The sequence below is a fragment of the Apis laboriosa genome, unplaced genomic scaffold (genome assembly GCF_014066325.1).
Source record: "Apis laboriosa isolate Shangri-la unplaced genomic scaffold, ASM1406632v1 scaffold14452_cov158, whole genome shotgun sequence".
NCBI lineage: Eukaryota > Metazoa > Arthropoda > Insecta > Hymenoptera > Apidae > Apis > Apis laboriosa.
The window spans coordinates 122,679-144,580 of NW_025221536.1; the positions used below are offsets into that span (position 1 = coordinate 122,679).

Below are 21,902 nucleotides of genomic sequence, written 5' to 3' on the forward strand. Positions count from 1 at the left end.
AAAAAAAAAAAAAAAAAATACCTAATCATCGGCTACTTCGAATCTCTTCATATTCCTTATCCATCCGCGAATCTTCAAAATTAATATTCGCTAATAATCCACGATCTCTTCTGTCGGTATGCGAGATCCATCCAGAAGCCACTACTGTCATACTGTCCACAAGAATATATACGATCAACCGGAGAGACGAGTGGACGTCTTTTAAAGAGAGATATAAATATTTCACCGAGAAGCCGTACATCACCACTAATCTATGTTACACGTCCATTACGAATCGTCGTTGACCGTCCAAAAATGGACGAGTCCCGGGCCCGTGTAATTCAATCTGGGCGAGGGAACGAGACGAAACGGTGGTTGGAAGGAGACGGGGCTACGCATACGACGCAAATTAGGCTACCTGAAAACCAGCGTGCAAGAAGTATCGCTCGCGATTAGCAAGTCGTCTTACCAAATTTAGCGAGCCGCCGAAAGCGCCGCGAGCATATCACAGCTCGGAATCGGCCATGTCACGACCCCTTCCTTCCTTCGTCCTCGGCGTCCAATGTTTCCATGCATTTCCAGGAGAATTTCGGGGGGCCCCTGTGATCTTTAAACTCGAAACTGCGGCATTACGGCCGAATTTGGACTTTTAAGGCCCCTACGCGGTCGGTACACCGCATTAATGTATTATTCTTGGCACGGCTGCCGGCCCCTGGGCCCTCCTAACCAAGTGCAAGAATCACAAATGCCCCAGAAATTCACCGTTTGCAGGGGGGAAGGGAAGGAAAAAATGTGAATCTATCGACATCGACTTTGGTCGATGTTTGTAGGAAAGAAGGAAATTTTCGTTTTTTTTTCATTTTAACGAAGAAATATGGCGTAAACGTGTAACATTAAAATTCTATAATAATTGATTTGGATAATTAACCAATAACGAATACATAATTTGCGTTAAATTTAATCTTTGCGATAGATTAATTTTCGATCTTGACTTTTACAAATTTGGAACTGGTTATAATCATATTGGAATCACTTAATGGTTATTGATCATAATTGATCGAATACCTATGTAACGTTCGTACGCATCTCGAATACAGAACGTTACGCATTCTTGAAATGAAACTTGTTCAATGATTTAACGCAACCACTCGCTTAAAGCATTATAAATATCCATACATTTATAAAATCCTTCGAATTTACCGCGTAACGCGCCCTAAAATTATACCGTTAAGGACACGCATCGAAGGCCTTTAACTACGCCGGATCGGCGTGCATGCATCATACATACAACCGGAAGCAGTAATCGTGTGCACCGTGCAAATTACAGGGTGGGAGATGGGAATTGGGGAATCTGGGAACCCGGGCCCAAAATCAATTTTGATCGACGACCGGCCTCGACCGGTGCAGCGTCGCATTATCGATGTACCGTGAAGCTGAACGCGCTTCTCGAGCAATTAATCCTCAATTTCCGGGGCACGCGCCACGCACGGAGGAAACACGGGCCTCGCATAACGGTTCTCGAAAGACGACGTTAATTGGTGGACAACGAAACTGGATTATCGTTTTATGGTTGCACCTATGCACATTGTTCCGAGTTTCTCTCCACGTACGATACGCGAACGGTGTTTATTGGCCCCACGAAACGTGACTTGATTCGATTTCTGTTTTCTTCGTCTCTCGAAGATCGGTGTGCGTGCATTCGGTCTCTCGGGCAGAAAACGATCGGTCCAGTGTCCGGTTTCGCCGACTAATAGCCGTCCACTTTTCCCTGTCCACGACCGATAGCGTTTCTATTAAATTGCACTTGCACAATTTCCGTGTCGTAGCGGCTCCATGCAAATCGAGGCGGCGTTTATTGTGCCAAAGTAAAAAAAAAAAAAAGAAAAAAATTTTAAAGAATATAGCAAACAATGGACTTTGATTCGATTGTCGCGTTATGCAAATTAAATAAATTAAAAAAAAGGAAAAAAATAAATTTCTTTTAGAAGGAATGGAGGAAAAATATAAAAGTCGATTTTGTTTTATTTTATTTGTTGTATTTTAGAAATTGAATGACGAAAGAAATAATAAAATTGTGCGACGCAAAATCTTTTTTATAAACGAATTCAAAAAGAGATGTTATTATAGGAATATAATTTAAAAATCAGTTAGTTTTCTATTTGAACTAGTATTTGTGGTTTAATATTTAAACTTGTTCGCTATTTGCACGAGTGGCAAACTAATTGGCATAAATACCACGTATAATCTGATCTGTATCGTAATTTTGATTTAATATCATGTTGATATGAAAAAGCAAATTTATTCGTATCTTAATGGATAGATGAGAATAAATCATTTAAAATTACTTTGATTTATATTATATTCGTCATTTTTCATTTTTAAATAAATATAAATTCAATTAAATCACTCATTTTTACTATTATGAATAGGAAACAAATTTTAAAAACTTTATTTCAATCTAGACATTAAATCTAATAATATATTTCAAAAGATTTTGTAATTTCACGATCCAATTTAAATTTTTATTTACCAGAATATACAGTATTTATAATTTATTTTTAATCAAAAATCTTATTTTCATTTATAAAATTACATACCGTTTCCAATTTCTAAAAGATTTTTTAACTTAAATGTGTTAAAATATAAATTTGAACTTTTATTTTCATATCTTTATATAATTCTATTATATAATTAAATTTAATTTTGATTAAAAATTTTAGGATTAATGTACCGTCTCTCGAAACGTGTATAAATATTTATCACTGTGGACATATACAAATTACAATCGAGCACATTCAATTATTATTATCCAAATGGAAGAAGCAAGATACGGTATCATTTGCATCATGGGATATATAAACGCTTAACGCTTTCGATTGTAAAGAACGAAGCACGATGGAGCACGATCTCGAGGAACGTTTTAATTTGTGATAGAAAGGGACAAGCGAGCTACGCGTGGGTTCATAAAGACGATAAAAGCAGGGCTATTTGATTGACGCTGCCACGATATGGATTTCCCAACTGTAATCGATTTCACCGGCAAATTAATGCCTTCTAACGGTACCAAACTCTTTCGAAATTCTCTGCATCAAACCTTCTTTGGTTTTTCATCGAGATTTTTATCGACGTTCCAGCTCATCGATTAATTACTCCCAGATACATGGCCGATCGTGTTTACCGTCAGCTCAAATTTAATTACTGTACACTTTTCATTTTAATGCGAATGAACGTTTCATCCGCATTCATGCTAAACATTTTACATACTATTTTATATATTCAATAATAAGATTTTACTTGATATACGTTTGTAAGAGATTCTGCTTTTATAAAAAAAAAGTAGAAATTTTTATAAAACGAATTACACGTATATAAATATAAATTTTATGAAATACCAGATTAGATCTACAGAGCTAATATTTCTCTTCACAATTTGTATATGGAAAGTAGTGAAGTGATAAAGATAAGTGATAACAGATCAAAGTAAATCCACGATATTATTGAATATTTTCTTCTATTCCGGGTTGCATAAGTTAAAAATGTTTATCTAATCTTCTTCTTCCTCTTCTTTCGGCGCCATGTTATCAACGTGTCTTCAAATTTTTTTTTTTTTTTTTAGGCCCTTTCACTTAGGAGACAAATCACATTGAATCAAATAAATTAAATTGTTGTATTTGCTTCGAAAATACTGGATCGTTGAAGTCGTTTTTTGACAAATTTTGAAAATCGATCAGAGAGAAAGAAAAAAAATATTAGCGTGATCCGACATAAGACAGCTGCACCGGCTGTGCTAATATTTGGCAGACACCTCGAGCCTCGAAGAGATAACTGCAAGGTAATCCCACAAATTTTGAAATATGTCTTCTCTCGTGAGATCTATCCTCGAAAGAATGAAGACACGAGATATTCACAATGACCCAACTTGAAGTGAAGTTCTTCAATTATTTAAATAATATTAAATACACAAAGATGAAATTTCTTTTAAAAAGGAAAAAAGAAATTAGTCGCGTTGAATTTAAAATCGTTCAAAGATTCGTTGGTACGTATATTTTAAATATAATTAATTATTAAGACATTATTGGATCACTTTTTATTCAAATGATGGAATATTCTTCATGGTTTCAACGCAATTTAAAAGATCTGGAACAATATGTATCATCAACGTTTTACCGAAACGTTCACGATCTTCGAAGAATAATAAATCTCCATTAGAGACCTCTGAAGAATCATCGAAAGTCCATTGACCTCGAACAGGGTCCGGTGTTCTCGACAGACGTCTGGACTAACGAGCTAGATGCGAAATTCATTCCGATCCAGATATTATCTGGCTTTACTTCTGGAATGGCGGTTTGATTAGTCGACAAAATATATATCGAAAATTTATTGTTGCTCGAAATATTTCATATGGCTGGAGTTTTTTGCGCTGTATGCTTGTTTAAATTTATTTTAAATTTATTTAATTGAAATATTATTTCTGCTCTACAAAATTCAATGTTAACTTACCTACTTATTATCATTATATTATCATTAATATAGATACATACGTATTACGTGTTAGTATTAGATGAAAGAATATGAAATATTTGCAAATTGTTAAATTTTTGTCCTTTAATTAGTTTTACTATTATTTTTCTTTTTTTTTTTTTTTTCAATATAAATCACACAAGACAAAATTTCTATGCAGATATCGTAGAATTCATTATACCGATTACGATGTGTTCTTAAACAATCGAATCAACATTCTAGAACACAAGAAATCAACATTCTTCAGCGTATCGAATTAGAAATTCCACTTCCCCTAATAGGAATTATTCGATAAACAAGTAATTAGAAGTGACAGTTGCAATTGCGTTAATGTACCAGCTCCATAAAGCCTAATATGGCTGGATCGATAATCTATTTTTAAATCTGAGTTTCATGGTATTAATTGAAAATCGTCACTTAACAATTAACGATTAAAATTTCATCGCGAAAAATTAAATTAAATGATATTCCTCTTAATGATATTCATAAAATATCAAAAATCTTATTAATCTCTCAAGAAACGGATTGGACTTTCATTTAGTAAAATAGCTCCTCCGGAAGGTATAGAGATTTAACCGGAAGCCAGTCTCTGGTCGTTACGGTATCATTTTGTCCACGGCAATAATAGTTTACGAGACACTCGCGAGGCGGATGATATTACGCCACCGTAACGCCACAGGCTCTCGATTTAATTTAAGGTGCACCGTAACGTTCCTCCGCCTTTTTACGTGGGCGTCGAACGCGTGCTGCCCGTTTCCTACGATCGACGGGGTGTTACCGACGCGTTTTGTATAAACCTTGTGTGACACTTTCGAGAGGCTAACCTTTCTGGTTAGCCACGATATTCGAATTTTTTTTTTTTTCTTTTTTTCGAAACACGTCAGGAAACGATTTAATCTGAAATTAATCCAAGAGGCCGGATCGTAGATGAGCAAGATGTAGGTTCGAGTCCAAATAGAATGACACTTAATTTCGAAGTGACAGGTCTACGGGATGTCTGTCTTCTATCCTCTGTCAATTATCTCATGCATGGTTAAACACTGGCGGGGAAAGCATATGTTAATTTGACCGATCGATGTCGTGGAATTAATTTATCCAGTCCTTTGTGGAAAAAAATATTCTGAATATTTCGTTAATCATTTTTGAGGGGGATATCGTGAGGTATGGTCTCTGATGTTTTAATGCAAAAAAATCTGTCAGATGTTGTTAAATTTTTTAATCACGTTAAGCGTATGGAAGTTTCGTAATTTTTAATTAATCTTTAGATAGAACTATGTAAGATTCTAATTAGGTAAAAAGTGTAACTGATACAGCAAGTATAGAATTGTAATAAAATTCATAAATCCATAAAAAAATTAAATAGTAAACTCGATGTTAAAAATAACATTGGATCTCGACGAAACCACGGAATCAAAATCTAGGGGAAACTAGACGAAGTATCGAAAAAGAAAGAAATCTTTAATACTTTACTGGCAATTATCTTCTAAATAAAAAGATCAAATCTGTTTATTAAACTGAAATTCTACCACTACTTTCCATTACTGGAAAACCAATAGTTAAAAATCATCAATTTATAATCGCCAATCAATAATCTCGAATCTCCTGTATACACCACGTGACCAATCCTACTCGATTCGACTCGTTGAACGTACTATAGAATCCATATAACCTCAACTCCACTTATTGTGTGCCGGAGGAGGAACAAGGCGCGATTTCAAGCGGGTGTTGTTAACGCTCGATCCCTCTTCATAAATACGGGATATAGAGGGCGTTTCTCTTTTTTGAACGAAACGACACCTACCACGAGAAAAGCACGGCTCTCAGAGAGTCTATCCATCGAGAGGTCGCCACGTATACACACATGGGCTGGTCGCGTGTATCGTTCGGGAAATAAGGCTCTCGCATATCTACGACAACGTACCGGTTCTCCATGTTGTATCGGCTACTGGTCCATATTAATTGCTTTCATAATTCAGATCGAGCATACGTAATACGTAGAATGGCCGTGTTACCATCGCCACTTGGTCGAATAAACGACGATCCATAATATTCTTTCCTTCGCGTCCAGATTGCACGATTATGAATTTCAATTAATAAATAATTCCGGAAGCGGCTCTTTTCGAGACCGGCCACCAGCAATTAACAATTATCGAACACCGCGATAAATTAATTCGTAAGAAGAAGGTATGCAAGATCTGAAAGCAAGGAGATTTTTTTAAAGATTTTTAAAGAGGAGGAATCGTGTGCTCTCTCCCCTGTGAGTCATTAAATCTTTTTGTAATTTGAGGAAAGATATTTATTTAAAGTTAAAAAGATTATTTAATCATTATACTCGTATAGTAGAAGTGTCTAAGTTTTTTTAACCGGTTTTTAAAATTGAAATAACGAGAAGAAGATAAATAATGTTTAAAGAGATCGTTTATAAATCGTCTGTACTTATTTTATTGTTATCAGAGATCGAATCTTCGTACATCTATGAGAAATAAGATTAAAAAATATTTAATCCAAATCAGAGATCGAATCTTCGTACATTTATGAGAAACAAGGTTAAAAAATATTTAATCCAAATAATTCAAAGCAAATTTGAAATTGCGCGCAAGTATATCCATAATCCAATTACGAATTAAAATTGCGTCGTTGCGATACAAAATATCCAATAAATCGAAAAAGTATTTTAATCTCGTTAAAGCATTATACACTCGCCCGATACCGCGATTCAACGAGCGGTTGAAATTCCGAAATTCTTGCAAGTTTCACGGACATAGCACGGACGGAGCTCCGCGATATCGCAATCTCTCTGTGGAAACGGATCGGCTGACGAGGGACACGGGGCCAATCGATAAGGTCTGTCGTCCTCCGTAACCACAAATCAATGCGGCCACGGAGGCCCCTTCGTCGTAAGGGCCATTAAAGCACGTTCTCCATAAAATATTTTATCCGGTTTGCGGATCGATTTGAAATCCGTAGAGCGCCTCTCTTGGCTTTCTCGTATCTCGGCCTGGTGCCTGGTACCCAGGCCAAGGGATCTCCTTCGGGGCAGCCTTTTTCGGCGCACCAAATTCATAAATAATGACTCAAGACCGGGCCCTCCCTCGTGTATCACGGCCTGAATTTGTAGTCTTTAAACCTTTTAAGGTTTTTGCGATCGGGGAGGCGCGCCTCTCTCCTCCTCCTCCCCCCCCCTCCTCCTCCTCCTTATAATCGCCTCGTAGAGAAAGAGAGACTACTCCTCTGATCGCCAGCGGCCGGCTAGAAAGATCGAGACGCGATTCGGCCGATCAGTGACCTCCAGGTGAACGCATTCCTTGACGCAAGTGGTGGCACTCGGCCAGCCGCGAATAACACTTTTCGAAACGAGGTTGGGTACCGTTCTTGATTCCTTGTTTCTTTGAAACCGTTGAATTACCTTTTTTCGTGGTAAACGTTCCGATCGAAAAGTTTTGTCAAAGTAAAATTGTGCATCGATAATTTCGAGGCGCAACTTTCTAGGAAAAACTTGCCAATTTTTATTTCGCGACAAAATTTTTTATTCATCCATTTGTCGATTTCTGTTAATCGATCGCGGTTTCTTTTTTCGTTATTATTCACGATTTCTATTTCTGAAACGTTGCAAAACGTTGCATCGTGTTCGTGTTCGTGAAATTGTAATGTACGTTATAATGTAGTATGTATTTTATGAAAAAAATTGCAACAATTAAAATAAAATTTTGCAATTAATTTTTGTTTTAGGACACACGTATCCAGGAAAGCTTATTCCTCTTCCTTAAAAATCTTTTCTTTCATAAACGATCATTTTTTCTCTTCACAATGCGTGCTCTGTTACAAAAAAGTATGGCATATATAATCAGATTCGTTATGCATCCTATTAAACGGCAGTTACGCTACGTTTTACGCAACGACCGACAAAATTTCTTCCTCCTCTTTCGAAAGGAATCAAAGCAACACGTTCGCCGCGTCAAAACTCCTACCTCGACCCGTGACAGACTTTCTAACATCTCCCGTTGTCTCCCGCATTACCTTAAGTCTAAATAATTTCCTTTCTTCCCCTCCACATTCCCCCTTTCCACGTTCCTGTGACGGTGTATTGTGTGTATGACTAGGTAAGAACAGGTAGACCTAGAGAGATAACGGTATCGGCGACTGACAAAGCTGACAGCTATTTCTTTCGTACCTCTCTCGGCTCTTCCTCTCTCTATCCTTCTCTCACAACGCTCTATATTCCATTTTAAATAAGAACCGCGTCGAAACGGCGCATCTATACCCGTCACACACACCGCCATAGAGAACGCGAGATTGAAAAAAAAAAAAAAAAAAAGAAAAAAGAAAAAATCTCGACTTGGAAATCTTCCATATTAAAAGACGCCATTTGTCCAACCGTTTCTTTCGTTTAGAAATGTCAATTCACAAATTAGTTACGGTTACGTCAATAAGGTTCGCTCGAAATTCGCGCCGCCATTATCGCCAACATGGCCGCCGTGACACGCGGAACTCGACCGTGTATTGAAACTATTCTATTTCTATTCCGATTCGTCGAATTAACACTCTTTTTTCCTTTTCTACTCTTCCAGGAAAGGATCCATCCGCTTGTTTGAATGCTAATACGTACATATATTTCTATAATTCCTCTTTCCATTTCCATCCACGTTCCTTTTTTTTTTTTTTTTTTATTTCGATCGAATGAAATTCGCGTTCGAAAATTCGAAACCGGCTTCTCGATCGATCAATTAAACGAAATGTATCCGAGACAACTTTAAAACCGACGAGCTTTCGTCCAGGTAACGTCACTCCTCCTCCTCCTCCTCCTCCGAAAGCTGGGTTCTTCAGGTCGTGCCGTTTGGTAATCCTATACGTCTTGAGAAACTGGTTTCCGCACGACGTGTTGCGGGTAGCGCGCAAAACAAATTAATAACAAGAACATCATAACCACGGGCCCAAGGCTGTCCGAGACGCTCGCGAGCCACAGCTGCTATACCGGGTGATCCATGGCCATTGTTGTTGCGGTCGAAAGAAAAGCTTACGAGCTGCCGTTGCTGCCGTCGCTGCCGCCGCGCGCGCTGCAATCTCTTGAGCGGATACACAAGCAAACGGTTAATCTCTCGCGTGGTCGTATTACCATTTGATAAGGTTAAGCCCCGCGATTGTGCTGGGAAAATTGCACGGCGAGAGGTTTTGATTTGCATACACGATATAGAGGTAACAGTTTTCATATTGTTTGGATAATATAATGGAAATTTGGATTCTTTGTGCGGCTAGGAAAAATATTTTTCTTTGAAATTTATATTATAATGTTTTCTAGACGTATTAATAATAATGTGAATTGGAATCGATTATACGCGTTGGTAATTGGGAAAAAATAGAGTAGAATTATTGTATTGGGAAAAATGAGAGAGAGAAAAAAAAAAGAAAATAAGAGGAAGATAAAAATGAAGATCGTCTAAAAGTCACGTATTAGATATCGTAAAATAAATGAATTTTGAAGAAAAGATAATTAAATAAATAAATGTTTGTGTTAAAAAATTATTGGCCGCTTAATAAATAAAATAACAATTTTAAATTGAATTACGTATTATTTGGATAATTTGGAATCTAAAAAGTAATTAACATTCAAAACTGTACAATATTATTTAAACATATGAGACTTTTAGCTAATAGACGTTTTTACTTTATTATATTTTTAGTTTCCGCCTGTTTGAAAAATAAATCCTTCTTTCACAATTCTTCTCTATGCATAATTCAAACACTGTAATAAATATTAAGAATTGGAAACCCTGACGATTCGTTCACACTTAATATAATTAAAACCAACTTTTATATCTTGAAATTTATGATCAATGCGGAAATTATCCCAGTTAGTCACTATAATTGAACATGTAATTAGAAGTTACAAATTTATAACGCACAATACGGTCAATATAACTCAAAGGACAAGCGTATCTGTGTCTAATGAAACGAAGCAATTCGAGTTACTCACTCTTCAACTACCAATACGTCTCAACAAGCTCGCATAACATACCGCACACGAACATACCGCCGACTGCCGTGTAATTTATGCACTTTCTTATAAATACTATTGGAAAACTGCTCGTTTCATGCACGTGAAGCCTTAAGGCGATATCACCGGGGAATGTTACTCGTTATTGAGCCCGATACGACGATTCTATCCCGCTTTTAGAACAGTTTGACAATCGGGCAATAAGTATAAAATATAACAACGAAATCTTATTAAATTCTTACACTTCCATTCCCCCCTCTCCTTTTCTATTTCTTTCATTCTTAGCACCTCAGAGTTAAGGGATTCGCAATAAGTTAGAGGAAGAATTTTAATTAAGATTCCCTGGCGTATATTCATCATCGAATTCGGCCAACTCATTGGACTCGTATGAATGTTTTATTATCTCTCTCGGAAGATCGATTGCGATACAAAGGATACCGACAAAAGCGCTAATCACGAGAAGAAGCATTGCTCTTAAGAGATGGATTTTTCTTTTTGCGCGGGATGCAATCTAATGGCTGTCGATGCTCGAAGGTCAGCGGTGGTGGTCGGTGATGGCAGGTCAATACGATCCGTACTTTTCAGGACAATGGCTGAGTCACGCGATGTCTCGTATCTTGGTTTGCTTGCACGCCATCGAATTATTACTCTTCTCTCTACTATCCAAGTTGGTTTCACGGATCAATTATTAGCAATCGTATCTTTCCATTGAATTTTTGTAATGGTGTTTGACGAGTAATTGTATTTTGTATCTCGAATTGTATCCCTTGGGATAAATTCAAAATCGGTTATCGAAGGAGGAAACGAATTTAAAAATATTCTTGAAAAGGATGCGTGAGAGTGAATTCACAATGAAATCGTTTTTCGAGGAAAGCATAAGGCGATTTGCATGTGATCGATTCTGATCTCGTATTTGTCAGAAGGGGAGAAGCAGCGTATAAATCGGATTTTTACGTAGATGATCCAGGGTCGTTCGGTCGAACTATGTTTATGCATGCAGCAGACGATGCTTAAATTTTGGTTTCATCGTGCGAGTCGACGCTCCGAAAAAACGATATGTTTTAATGCATTCATCGTCGTTTTCTTTTTTTTTTTTCTCTTTTCTTTCCTTTTCAATATTTCTATAACACATTTATTATACCCACTTTGTCACGAAACGAAAATATCAATCGCGATACCCATTACCTAATTTCAATAAAAAAAGGAAAAAGACTGAAGCGTGGTGGATCCGAAATATCGTAAACTCATCCACGAAGGGAGGGAGGGGCTACGAGGCTAATTTCTGTCGCTCAAGGAACGTCCGTTGATACTTTAAGCTCGACCTACCCCTCGCGCGAAACGAAAAAAAGAGACGAGGCGAAAAGGAAAGGCAATCGGCGTGCGTGCCACCTGGAACAAACAGTTCTCGAAGGATATTTGCATGCGACACGATGCCAGAATGCGGCACTGCTCGCTCCTCGACACCGATTCCCTTTCCGTTCCTTCCTTTTAATCCTTTTCCCCCTCGCGGCGTTTATTTATCCGCCGCAGCTGAAACCGGCCGAGGAATCCTTTTAAAGTGATTTTTCGACGACCACGGATGGATTCCAGCAAGGTCGAGGCGCGTGCTTATGAAAATACCGAGGACGGAGGGGGCCGCGGAACGGGGGTAATGGTCGCCGAACGATCATCCGCGACGAGCCGCTTCGTTAATTATTCTAATTAGAGGCGAGCCCGGCCTGGCCTTTCGACGACCCTCCTCGTCGTGGGTGCCCGATTCGAAGTGTATTCGCACGAGGTGAATTCGAATCGCACGGTGATCCGTGCGAGATAGCGAGAAACCTCGTAGATTTGACGAGATAAGATTTTATTTGAAATTGAAATAGGAAAGTAGTTATTTTTAAACGTTGTTTTCAATAGGAACGGTTGGAATAAATATAAAAAGGATTGTTTTCATTCAAAGTAAAAAATAAAATTGATTCGTTTGATCATCAGTGTTCTTTGAACAAGTCGATTAAGCCAGAAATAAATATTCAAAAAAAAAAAAATATGCAAAGAGTTATATTCGTAATGAAAAAGGAATGAGAAAACATCAGATTGCCACCATGAAGAATTTATTTTCCATAAATGTTAAATCTCGAACGACAATCTAAAAACCTGTTGCTCTTCCATTCCGAATAAGGTAACGTTTAAACGCTCAAATTATGTCAACCGGGTGAAGATGGATGCGCCGTGCGATAATTCTGAAATTAAGTAAGCGCCTTTCTTATCGATCCTGCGCACCTTACATCGCACAAGCTCGAGGACGTAGCACGAGGATATAATACCAGGGTGTATGTACCGAGTTTCTCAGCGATAGATCGTCCTCCCGATCCAGATCTTCCTCGATATCGCCAGTTTCTTTTCGTTGGTGCCACGGATTCAGGCAATACACCGTTCGAAAAAAGAAGACCAAGAAAACGGTTGAAGGGTAGAAAGGAACGAGCGAAAGAGGAAGAAAGGAGAAGAAGGAAGAAGAAGGAGGAGGAGGAGGAGGAGGAGAAGAAGAAGAAGAAGGGCCAAGAAGAAGGAGCATTATGGCGTACGCGGCGATTCAATCGCGATAACTTTAACGCACGTGGAATGTCGGACTTGCCGAGTAGGCAATTATAACTCCACGTCTCGATCTCGAGGCCTGATGCACTTTGGCTGGGGAGGCAGAGGTGGTGAGGACAAAGAGAAGGGGGACAGAGGAAGGGCAGAAGAGCGATGGTTTTTAGAGAGAGAACGATAGTGGATAGGTAGTAAGTGTTCATCACGATTAATAGTTGTCCTCTCCACGTTTTCGATAACAAAGCTTCGACGAAAGTTGTATTTCTACTGGTGGTGTGGCGTCGCTCTGATAAGAGAAACATTTTCGTTGAGAAACATTTATGTTTACGTTTGATAGTGGAAATGAATTTTTCCATATAGTTGGAATATTGATTGAAATAATCTCTTAATTACAATCAGATACATTCTCGATGAAATGAATTTCTTGTGATCCGTGGATGTTACGACATCGTGTTTTAATAATTCTAGTAGGATCGGTGGAAGAATTCTTCACGTTATAAAAATTTCTTAATTAAAAAAATGAAATGGATATCGTTGGAAATATCGTAATAAATGTGTTGGGGAAAATATTCTCTATACGGACGATAAATTTCTTGAAAATTTTTCAACCCCGTTACAAATATTTTCGTATCATAATATTAACTGTTCCAGATAATATCCTCCAGGTAATTACCCGCTGAAATTTTTTCCCTTTACTCGATCTCGAATTTCTAAACTGTTCTTACGGGTGCAGCGCAGTATTGAAATCCTTCCTTTCACTCGCTATCGGCTCGGTACCGTTCGAAAAATCAGCAAAACACATCGATGCGCTCGTAAAAGCATTTAAATAAACTGATACTTCGTAATATTTATCGCTCGATTCTAAAATAATCTTCGATCGATCAATAATCTTTCTAAATTATTTGAACTCTTAATCGCAATATCCTCTTCATCGTGAACATCCTTCCGCGATATCGCGTGAAAGGGCGCCATATTTCGAATTTAAAGGGATATTAACCCAAGACGTGAAGATAAACTTTTACGTTTAGAATAATGATGGTATTTATTATAAATTGTTTTATTACCTCCACCTTATACGTGCTTTGAAAAGTTTAGAAACGTCTTCTCGAAATTATTTAAAAATGTATTTCTATTTTTATACAATATAAAACAATCCTCTCCATTATATTGTATGCTAAAAATAATGCAGAGAAATAATTTATTAAAATCGTTATAATTATAAATCTTTTTACAAACTTAATTTTATCGCTAACTCAGTTACTTAAAATTTTATTTAACGACAAACCATTTCCAAGTACACTTGTCTAGAAGCATAGCAACGAATAGCATGGCCGTGCAAATTGGAAGAAGAGGCTGAATGCGCATTTAGGATCCATTAGCAAAAGGAGATAGCAAGGACGTGAAAAAAGTCAGTGACCGAAATATCCGGAATCTTTCGCTCACGGCCGCTACCAGGAGGGCCTTACGATAGTTAATATCTTTAATGTCCAGACTGTAGCGCGTTTCTAAACTCGCCTTAAACACTTAGAAATACGATCCTACGTCCCAAGGATGAGCGTGGCCGCGAATCGAGCGTTATCCTCCACACGAAATCCTCAACTCATTCGAAGGATCCTTGGATTCTTTTTTTTTTTTTTTTGACCACGTATAATCCCTCGGAAGGTTAAGAAGGATTTTGAAAAAAAATTAGCCGTCGAGAGAATTTGTAGAGTTTTAATTTTTTCCACGGATTTAGCCACGGATATTCATTCCTTCCAAGGATTTTGGATTTTTCGATGGCCGTTGAATTTTATCGTGAATTTTATCCTCCTCCTAAGGAGAAGGAGGAGGAGGAGGAAGAGTCATTTTTCGAACGAAACATTGACGATCGAACGGAGAAGATCGGGAAATATAGCGTACGGCTTTCTTGCGGGCAATAACTTAAAATTTGAATAAAATATTGCAGCCAAGAGAAGCTGTCGGACAGGCTGCACTTCGTATACTTAACAGCAAAGATTTATCACCACGTGGCGTCTTAAATTTTATGGCCAGTACACGGAATATCAACGTTCGAGCAATTATTTACCCGGCCGTGATATTATTTTTCTCGATAATATTAAATCATTAACGGTATGAATATCGCGCATGGATGCTACATTGACGCCGTGCAATCGAAATTGATGAGTGAAAAAAGAGAGAAGAAGAAGGAGAAGAAGAAAGAAAGGAATTTTCGTCAATCTTCTCCATCGTAATTCAAGCAAAATTCCGAGATAATAAATATTATCACGCGTCATGAAGGTAGATAGCGAATAAACCGAGGAATGCGATTTGAGTTTCCTCGATCGAGAGAGGTTCAGTGTAGGTGGCATCGTACAGAGAAAGTGTAATAAATTATTTCGCTAATCCGAGGGGTTGGTTGTACCGTCCTGATGGGTGGGACGAAAATTAATGTAACCAAAGTTTGTGGGCAGATAAATGAATGGTTAATGTAAATGTTAATGTCTCGTGTAGACACCTGAGAGGAGAATAGGCCATTGATCGATGCATAACGATCTAAGATCGATTGGATGTCTAAGACGGTTTCAATTTAACGAGATACGATTTTAATGGAACGCTCTGTGCAATTTCAATGAAATTGCGATCAAACAGATACAATAACTAGTGTATGCACCTGAAAAATTAAAAATGGGTACCTTGATAGATATACGAAAGGATAACGTTATCTTTGAAAAATACGTTCATTTTTCTCTCTCTCTCTTACTTTTTTATGTTCCGTAATACTTGATAAAAGAAATTCTTGAAAATTTTCGATTAAAAGTTTTTCAAAAGTTTTTCGATTCCATTGATTTAAAAGAAAGCTCGAAAAAAAAAATTCCAAATTTCTGGCTGATATTTACATTTCTACTTATGTTAATAACCATTTAATTTCCCCCTCTCCCCCAAAAAACACAAGTAGCCCTATTATCGCTCGTACTTTCGTCTAAATTCGCCCGAGAACGAGCTTGCTAACAAGCAATTAAATTAGGGTGCCCTCGCGATTATTCCCCGACTAAACCTTCGCCTAAACCTTCTAACTTTTCCTTTTTTTTTTTTGTTCCAGGTAAGTTCACGCGTCCAACTCGGACCGGATCCCGAGAGACTGACCTCAAGGAAGGACGGTAATGCACAAGGCTCGAGAGGACCGCGAGATAAGGATCGGGTGTTCGTTAGCCCGGGCCCCAAAAATCCGGCGCTTAAAAACAAAACGGGCCGGTGGTCGCCGCGCCGTTTCGTGGAACGGCTGTGCCTCCGCGTATGTATAAATGGTTGGAACGAGTCTGCTCGGGGCAGGAGAGTGGTCCGTTTGCCTGTGTAATAGGGAGGGGGTTTAGATCGGGAGGGTAGATTAACAGGGGGATACACGTGTCAGGCTCAGATTGACGCGATTCCATTTTAACGAATTATCTTGACCCTGTCGGGGTAGCAGGGTGGAGGGGGTGTCGTTTTCCTACTCCTTCGTTGGAGTCGTATGTTTGATAGGCGCTTCTCTCGACTTTGGCCGGGGGAAGGAGGGAGAGAGAGAGAGAGATATGCTCCGGATTTTTGGACGAAGATGGGGAGGGATGATAATTTGTCCAGTGTTTCGTTTCGGTGAAAGGGAGACTTTTCTCTTTCCGCTTCTTTCTTTAAGTTTGTGTGTTCGTCGAATTATTATCTCGAGTTTTTTTTCAAAATTGTTAAGATTCTTAAAGAAAGGATGTTTTGTTAATATAGGTGTACATGTTTTTTCAAATAATTTATCGAAAGATTGCGACACTCAATGATACTATCGAGGGTAAAAAATTTATATTTTATTAGAGGTATAATAACAATATTTATTGTAGATGAATGATTCTCTTTGAAACGTGAGTTTTAAATTTCGTACATATAAAAATACACAGTTGCTATAAAAGGGGATAAAATATATAAATTTTGTCGTATTCGATTCAAGTTAATTTTCCACGGTATATCTGTTATGGCGAACCGTATTACCTAACAAAACGTTCCAAGTGTTATCGCGGACAGTTAGAATTCATAGATTGAGAGACTTTAAAGGTTACAATGCTATCTAAATCAAAAGTAACTGCTGATTCAGCGAGCTTAGCACGGTTCAACCTAGCAACGGTTGAAAATCAACGTTTCCACGAAAGACTTCGAGACTCTGTAAATCAATTTGCATGCCGGTTTATAGAGCGCGTTAAAATAACGCGCTCGCATTTATGTAAATGGAAAACTGTCCACCGTCAGGCGCGACATGCGTCTGCACTTAATTCATTTTTCTCCCGGCAATTTTATACCACGTTGTTAAACGGCCCGATTCTTAAGTGAATACCGCTCAAAGCGAGTGATTGCCCGCGGCCGTCGAGGGACCCCCTTGAAAAATGAGTTTGTATAATTTTAATAGCACGTCCCTGGCCTCGGCCGATAGTTACAAGCGCGAAGATTGATCGATACATTGGACGCGGATAGATAATACAAGTTCGATTCTTCTTCTTCTTCTTCTTCTTCTTCTTCTTCTTCGCTATTTTTTAATTGTACGAAATTGCCCTCGGTCTTTAAAAGGTTCTTGAACTCTATCGCCTCCGTGGAATTTTAGAAAGTTTTGTATAATAACGTTCTACCATGCTGGTTTTTTGTGAAAACACAAGAATATAGAGTATAAAGAAATTTGTATAAACTAAGAACGTTTATTTGTTATTTATTATTCCACGCAGGTATATGGAGATACGATATATAATTTTTCGAAAAAAAATAAATGATAAATCGATTGGTAAACTCGAAACAATTTTATCCAAAGTTTCCTTCGGGTTTCAAAAATTTAATGGCATACCTTCGAGACAAGGATAATTCATGCAAATCCTCTTTGTTTATACATAATTTACATGTAGGTTCGTGTCATAATTCGAATTGGTGGCGCGATTTGTCGTGTTTTTCACCGACTCCTCTATAGATTTGCCGTGCAGATAGGGTCAGAACCGGAGCTGACAGAACGCATCTCGGGCGCACGTTTTACAAGTTGTTTTACAACCCGAGGATACAACGCCACACGCTGAGAACTCGAGGACCTCTCCCTCTCCTCGCGATAGCCGCCGCTCTCCTTTGTCCTGGACACGGATTCGACTTTTCGACCAGGTTCCTTCTCTTTGAAAGGTGTCCTTCTGTCGACACCTTCCCTACCTTCACGACGTGGTTCGCGCCTGATGGACAGTTTTGCACAACGATTTTTGTTTCCGTTTTCCGTCACGTACGTTTGTTTTGAGAAATTTGAGAAATTATGCGAGAAAAGTGATACGTGTATACGTATCTGTCGATTCGCTGATGAAGCTTCTTGTGAATGGGAAAGAATTGTTACGAAGAGAGGAAAAGAATTGTAATTTGAAAGAGAGAGAATTTAAGAAAATGTTCAAGAGGGAAAATTTCAGTTTTACAGTTTTTGAAAAGAGAGTTTTTTTTTTTTTTTGATACAGCATTTCTTTTGTACTCCATTTTATTTTGGAGCACTTTATTTACTTTCTAGATTAATCTTTTTATTCTATTTTAATGGAATTTTTTATTATAAAGTATTTTATATTAATTCACTAGATGTCACGAATTCACTGGCTTGATTTCTATTAATTTCTAATCTAAATATATTGAATTTTCTAATAATAATTATGAATAGAAAAGCAATAATTTCTTTAGTTTATTTCTATAATCTATCTCAGCTTCATTTTAAGCATTTTCCTTTATATAATAACGATATATAAATATCGTTATATAAACCTCTCTTATCAGAGACTTAACTCGAAATCTATCCTCAATTATCCTTCTTTTGATTTTTCCCTACACGGTCGATTATTTTTCAAAATCAAGAATCACTAAAATTCAAAACAAATGTTATACCACCAATTATCAAGAAAATATAAATTTTCCTCTATTTTATCTCAACTGGAATGCTTTGCTCGTTAAACTTCGGATATTAAAAGTAATTAAGCGATCAAAAAGTTTATATATATATAATCTGCCGCGTTCAGAATTTATAATCGATCGAACGGCGCCAGTGGTCGATACTGGAAATACTGGATATTCCGGAATAAGAGCACTCTCACTTTGCATGTCGACACTCTTTCCGTAGTAGGCTAACGTTCCTCACCGATAAAAGTGCACCGGTTATCGGCCTAGAAGCATCGCGATCGTTCGACCAGCAAATTTTAAGAAACAAACTCGATCCTGTTATGGATATCGTTCTATCTTGAGGTGACCGTCGAACAAACGAATCGAGTCTTCCTTTTAATGTTCTCTTCTCTCTTCTACCTTTCTTCTCTTTTTTACAATTTATAAGATAAGGGTCTTTCACACAACTGGAGATATTAAAAAGATAAATGGTTTTATAAATTTTCGTTGTCGTCATAATCCTTTAAAAGAAATTGAAATCATCGTGTAGATTTTAATACATCGTGATTCATATTATTTTTAATGTACAAAGATATTGACAAACGATAGATTAGATTTTTATAGTATTAATTTGTATTAATATACAACTTAATTATCGTCGATTTTATTTAATAATTATGGCTATTGGATCAATATTATCGAAACTAACGTTGATGTAAGCGAAATCCGTGTCGATGATTTCAATGAAACCTCCAAATTTCACGAGAGGAATCTCAAGCGACGATATCAACCACGCATTTAAATCATTTTCGATGCATACAATCCTTCGTAAACACGTTTTACGAAGAACATAATCAACATTCGAGGTTATCCCTGGTTCTAGGAATAGATTGCTCGAGGAATTACGACGCGGTGTGTACACGTGTATGTGTATGTACACAGAGTAATGCAAGGAAGAGCCGCCTCAATTATCAAGCTCGTTTGTATCAACGTTGTTTACAGCGTCTGGCCCCTGCCAAGCATTTATATCCACCAGCTTATATATCCAGGACGCGATTTTACAGCCCATCCACGCATCGCGGAGTATAAAAGCGCGCGCGTGCCCCCTCCAAGGAATAATTCTTCATTAATTGCGATTGCGGTTCACATTCCTCCCTTCGAGGATGTGCCACATTCCCAGGCTAATATTTCATTAAATAATACTAATAGTAATAATAATTTCTTACAGGTGATTTCGTTTGGAGATTTCGTTCGAATATCAACCCCGTCGAGTGTTTTATATTTGTTATATTGTTATATTTCAACCGTGTATAACACTATAAACTCCATAACGTATTATCAGAAGGAGGAATAATAAGGAGAGATGAGCGCGAGCCATAAAAGTCGTGGTCGGGTTCGTGTTCGCCATCATAGAGAGGATTCTCTGGGGCTATTGTCTCATATCTCTAAAACCGTATCGAGGGAGGGGGGGTAAAAAAAGTGCGTCTGCCGAACGTTCTAGGCTCTGAGCCTGATCCTCTGGCCTGAAACTCCTTTGGACTCCTGTCGTCCACGGGGAAACGTGAAACGCGGCGTGGGCCCTGTCCTCGGAATTCTCTCCCTCCCTCAACCCCTTCTCTCTCTCTCTCTCTCTCTCTCTCTCCCTTTCCACTCTCCTATCCTTTCCCTACGTTTGGATTCTTTTGTTTCCCGCCGCGGAACCCCAGTCGAGATCCTATCTGACGTAAATAATTATCCTGGAGAGGCTGCAGATGCCGCGGCCTCGCGTTCGAACCGCGTTCGAACGTACCCCTCTTGGGGATTTTCATTTTAATCGTGGATCTCGGAACGAGATTCACCGCGGCTCGAAATATTCTGGATATTTGGGAAGGAAGAAACTGGAGTTTTGGAAAGGATCAAAGTGATTAAGCGGCGCTTTGTGTCCACCCCTTTTTCGGATTTTTTGTTTTAATCAGGGAACGACGATTGGAAATGTTTCGAGTATATCTTTGGAAAAATTGTTTGTTTCATATCTCTAAAACCGTCCTCGAAGGAGGAGGGTAAAAAAAAGTCTGCTGAACGTTTATGTATTTATTTGAAAATGAATATTGGACGTTTGAAAATTTGAAAATTTGAATTTAACGAAATTTCAAGTTGTTTGAAAAAGTGGATCTTGGTTGTATATTATTGCGAGGGTGAAGCAGAGATGATCCAAACGATACAACAAAATCGAACACCTGTTATTCCCTTCTCCTTTCAAAGTGTCATCTTCGTGCCACTTTCTCTCCAATGATCACACTTTTTAATCCTGATTTCAAGTTTCTATTTTATCGTCAAAATATCGACGAATTTCAGAATTTAACGAGGACGATTATATTATTCCGGATTTATTTTCCAATATTTAACTTACATCTGTTACATGCGTTTTCATCTCGATAATCGTGACGTGAAGAAGGAAAGTGGCAATTTTCAGAAGTAATCTTTTAACGGTGCAATCTCACCGGCGGAATCAAGTGATTGCGGGGTATTGTTGTGAACACGGTTTCCTTTTTTAGCGTGAACGAACCCGATAAGGAACGGTTTTATGGCTCGCGCGTAATTGAACTGCGAGCAGCTTGATTTCGTTTTAAGGATACGGGTCGTGAGAAGCGATCTGTTTTGGAACGTACTATACTCGAAGCTTGATTTCAGGTCGGCGAGAGAGATGAGATTGATCGTGGCAGTGAGATATTTTACTTTACGTGTTATTATTAAAATCGATCGGTATGATCGAGGCGAAAAATTTTATCTCTTAAATTTAATATCTTCCTTTTCCTTCTTAGATAAATTCTTCGAGTGAATCATAATATAAAAATTATCACTTCATCGTTGATCATATGAGAAACTTGTTTAAAGTTTTATAAATATTCCAAATATTGCCTTTCCATTTTTCAATAAATTTTTCGAGATGAGCGTGATTACTGCGTCAAGTAAAGGTTTCACAATGTCT

General features: G+C 37.9%; 1 protein-coding gene across 1 annotated transcript in view; it reads left to right on the top strand.

The window, feature by feature from the left end:
* LOC122721144 (epidermal growth factor receptor) overlaps positions 1-21,902 on the top strand; it is a 166,062-nt gene that overhangs the window by 43,847 nt on the left and 100,313 nt on the right. The gene's annotated exons all lie outside the window — the stretch shown is intronic.